The sequence below is a fragment of the Ceratina calcarata genome, unplaced genomic scaffold (assembly GCF_001652005.2).
Source record: "Ceratina calcarata isolate Rehan_Ccalc_2016 unplaced genomic scaffold, ASM165200v1 scaffold144, whole genome shotgun sequence".
NCBI lineage: Eukaryota > Metazoa > Arthropoda > Insecta > Hymenoptera > Apidae > Ceratina > Ceratina calcarata.
In genome coordinates, this window is record NW_017135553.1 from 14353 (window position 1) to 19400 (window position 5048).

Consider the following 5048-nt stretch of genomic DNA (forward strand, 5'->3'; position numbering starts at 1 on the left):
TGATTTAAAATTTCGCAGGTAGCTTGTTAATAGTAATAGGAATCTATAATAACAAATTCAACATGCTAGCATTGTTTAAGTGTATAGCCTATACATCCTTAATACATGATTGACAAATTCTGTCGCTGAACATTGGTTTAAAACAAACGAAAGTAATTTTCCGCGCACCAGTTACAAGATCGTTCTTCACGAGGAGGACCGAACTAATTTGCGATAATGAAACAGCCATACGTGCTTTCTCTTCAGCACGTGGTGTCCCCTTTCGGAACAATTCATCCGTCACCATTTCTCTCTTCTTTCTCTCTCTCTCTCTCTTCCGTTGATGGCAGATAATTAGGTACCTACAAGCAGGGTCTCGTGCAAGATGGAAGCGGACCCGCTGGGTACTATTATCGACAAGCGAGTCAACCCGCGGTCCTACTGCCGCCTCTAGAGTCACCAGTTAACGAATTATCCAATTTCCTGCTTTCCCCAAATGAAAACGAAATGCTGATTGTGACCCTTTCTACTTTCCCTTCGATGTATGGCAATTCTTAAGATTATCCAGGTACAATCTTCCAGTTGAACATCTAATAAAGAGGCGTGTACGCAAAGAATTAGGCGAACATGTACAAAGAATTTCGCGTCCTTCGAACTGTTCATTAGCAGTTAATGAATTCCCAATTTATTGCAATTTCCAAATAAAAAGTACACGAAGTACAAATTGCAACTGTTTCTAGTTTTCCTTTGATAGACTTAAATGGAAAATTTTTAATAATTCCGTGTAGGATTATCCAGCGGCGAGAATCTTCAGCTTGATCATCTAATAAAAAGCATCGAATATGTTTAAAGAATCTCGCGTCGTAAAAGCTGTTTACGACCTCCCATTTGTACTTGCATGTAAAGCACTAGAGATGTGCAGAATTAATTTACTGGCCGTTCTACGTCGAGCAATCGATTGAATCTCTGAATGTCTTTAAACAGATTTTACGGTTTTCCATACAATATTTATTTCTCAACGTCGGCTACCTGATAGAGGTTCAAGGATATAAGCGATTTTACAGCTGTCTTAACAGTCGTGTAAACTCGATCCTTAAACCTCGAGGCCTGGATTAACCCATTTGCATCGAACGTAATGCATACTGAATGAAAAATATACCTAATATTTTTGTTTTATTGAATTTAACCATAAGTGTACGTATAGGCGTGTACACGCAGTTATGATAATTTTCAAGAAAATTGAAAGGAACACTAATGATGTAAATGGGTTAAGCTCATCGTGAATGCGAGTTTCTGCACATCGGCACGTAGAGAAGTGCAACAGGTCGTCTCCGCGGATTTCGAACTGCATCGAGACGTCGTGCTGATTTGCATGCGGACTCGCATCTTATTTCATAACTCTTTTTTAATTTTGTTCTAACTGAATTTGTATCTCCGTCACGTTCCCTTTTAAGATGTACGTGTGCATGACTTTGTACTCGTATCAGGATTAGTTTGATACATCGTCGTGAGTCGTTGAAATCGTTTCCTTTTATAGTCGTTGCGAAAGGATTCAATGACTCTCTTTGAAATCCTAACGTTTAGTTATTAATCGTTATTATAAATCTGTTATATTGACTCTATTATCTCTAAATTGATAATATTAGAAGTTCATACAAGAGATTATACAACATTGTAATTATATAAAAGGAAATGTGTTTCCTATGAAACGCTTGGCCCGAAAGATTACTGATAATTCTATGACGCGAGACAACTCAATGCGACGAATGGAACGCGCGATGAGGACCACAGATTGGTCCGAGGGTGATTGCAGATGCGAACTGCAGATTGGTACACGCGAACGAATCAGCAACGTGACTCGCGAATTAACGATCAAGCCTTTTTACTTGATGACTTTACTATGTTCGTCGCCGGATCGAAAAACGCGACCATTACGAGGCGCTCGTGGATCTCAATTAAAAAACCAGCCTTACTGTTCACGTCTTCAGTTCGGTAATTGCGGTACTAAATTAGCAATGAGTAATCGAATCGCGCGAGGACAATGTGTAACGTGAACATTTTCATAGAAACAACGTAACGTGACAAACATGTTAACATGTTTCATCGATCTCGGGTGGGCAACATTCAATTTTCTTTACAAAGAACCAGATATGGAAAGTGCATTATCATAGCGTAGGAAAACAGCAAGTATTGATCTATGAATAAATTAATGAATTAGCACGGTGATAAAATTATGTAGAAAAGCTTTGCAATTCCATGTTGTACGGTAGATTAGTTTGTATTGTAGAAAACGTGATTGCATCTTAATACTGTTTTTAGTAGCAGGGTGACTAATAAACTGGCAACGTATGAGACATTTTCGCATGACAAATTACCTTGTTCTCCGGTGAAAGGATTAACTATAACTCGAAGTTTAGCGTTAACTTGGAAGATGAGGGATTACTTACATTAGATAGAATATTTCAACGTCTTTCATCCGCGATCAAACCGTGAATAGATAATTTAAAAAGATATATGTATATTTGTATGTACAGTCACACATATGTATAAAATCTTGAGATAAGAATGACTCGAATCGCCGTTATTCTCGTTCTTCACCTTTCATGTTTATTCTTCTCGGACTATAATTATGTCTTCCAATCGGCATCACAATTTTTTTCTGATCGAACGGTATATCGACAGTATCATTCTACAGGCCGATCTGCCATAATCGATAGGTCTACGTGAGGTGATCAATCTTTGAGCGTTGACCGCAAATTATGCTCCACTGTAATGTGTCTCGATAATCGAAACCTGAAGAAGGATTTCGGGGAGGCATTCTCTTCCGCGTACCTTGAGACAACGGTGTTCAGATACCTGGTTGCGGTTTTCAGACCCTCTCGATCAATACACCGAAAGCATGCAGACGGTTGCAAGATACCATAAAGCTTGCTCCTCGCAATTATTATGTATAATATATGCATACTTCGTCCTGATCGTAATCAGTAGAAACAGCTGTTTTAGAACGTATCATTGCTCATTTCTTTTTATCAATCATTCGTGTTCTTTTTAAAAATGAAAATGATATAAGATTGGGAAGAGTTCATAAAGTTACAAGTTCAAATATTAACGCCGAGCAGGATTGAACGCAAGCTCAATCATTTTTAATTGACATCGGAAAGATGAAAGGGAGACTGGAATTTCCCGTAAGAAAAAAAGATTGCGATGCGCCAGGTGGACCGACGGTCAAAACTGAGTTCGTGTAACGGAGGTTGCGTCACCAGACACGAATTTACGCATGAATCACGCACGGGTATATAAGCGTTAATCGTACGCGACCAAAGTAATACCTATACACCTGGTGCGTTTATGTATGTCCTCGAGAGGAGGTTCCCACACTTTCGCTGTGCTCGACTCTTTCAACGGCTATCGCGTACATGCATGTACATGTTAGACGCACGTGGACGTTTCGCAATTTCACCCGAATTTGGCTCGCGTTTATAAGTAGTTGAATTAAGACACGTTCCAAAATTTTAAGATGTCAATTTGACAAGTTAAATGTGAATTAATATCTCTTTTGCCTTTCAAAACTGATGTACGTTTATTGCAAGTTACATACATCCTTCATATTCTTTCGAAGTTTTCTATGAGTAAAATCTGATCATTATTTGACTCAATAGGAAGAATTTCTTCTACTGTGTTTAAGAACGTGTCTGTGATTTAGTAAATGCTTCATTAAATTGATATTGGATGTATAAACTGTAGATAAAGATCTACGAGCGAGAATAATCTTACAAAGCGATGAATCGTGAATTTCATAGTGAACATTTGGCGTGAAATATTGGAGTGAATAAGCGTGAAAAAAACGGAATCGATGCATTCAGTTCTCGATTCCGACGACTCATGGACCGTGAAATAAGCGAATTCCAATTAACGACTCCGTTCACTGTCAGAAATCTACAGGGTTACACGTTGTGCAACAAACGATTAGATTTCATTCGGCGATCCGCTACGTCTTCGACGTGTTTATTCCAGTTATTCAAATAGGCGATGATGGCGCGTATGATAAAGTACACGTTTATTGCTTTTTTATACACGTGAAACAGAGACGAGTCGAGGTCGTAGCTGAGATCGACTTCCTTCTTCGAAATGTATGGATGATTCTGTATGGCAATTGAAACGAGTTTGAAAATCTGCAGTAGATAACTAATTAGATCGATGAACAGGATAGTAATAATACGAACTGGCGACACTTAATAGAAACGATCATTTAATTTATGTGTTATGAAGAAGCTATAATAATATACTTTTTATCTATCTCATGCCATGGAAGTAAATTAGAAAAATATAATGAACAGTTATTCTTTTTGCTAGGGATCTGTTTTGGAACTAGTATTTTATAATATTAATTAAAATATCTAAGGCGTATTAAATGAACAGTTAATAATAATTAAACATGAATCATGAGAGACATATTACCAAGACATTTTGACTACACGCATGACATCATCGGCTATAAATTATAAGCAACATCCGCACCAATACTTAGGCGATTCTACAGTTGTGCTATTAGAGGTTCGTTAATCTTTGCGCACGAAACCTCGTCGTGTATTAAGGGATATCGCGAACGATGATCCTGATTAAGTGACTCAATCCTGTTTCGTACTGGTTATTGGCAAATTTGCTTATGAAAAAATGTTTAATGTCATTTTGGATACGTTCAGCTGTACCGATGAAAGTAAGTTGTAACAGAGTGTCGTCTGCGGCACTGGTGATTACGATGAGTAAAGATAGTTTAAAAGCCGGAAGATCGTTATATCTTCGGAGCTTCCTTGACTCTCGAGTCATTTTGTAGAAGTATTACTTGCAGGATCGAAATAGCTAGTTAATGTCCAATGTTGTAATACGTAGGGGAATGAAAAATGGAGACTACATTTATTTCGTATTAAGATTGAACGTAGAACCCAATTTAAAATCAAGAACGTAAAAGTTTCTTCACCTATTATAAAGTTCAAGATTCCTGTACAAAATTGTATATTAGATGAATATAACTTTAAAAATATCGCAGAGGAATTTGTGGAATATAATTG

General features: G+C 37.6%; 1 protein-coding gene across 3 annotated transcripts in view; it reads right to left on the reverse strand.

Annotated features, from left to right (window-relative positions):
• The window catches only part of TfAP-2 (transcription factor AP-2), a 67375-nt gene that overhangs the window by 3336 nt on the left and 58991 nt on the right, over positions 1–5048 (reverse strand). The gene's annotated exons all lie outside the window — the stretch shown is intronic.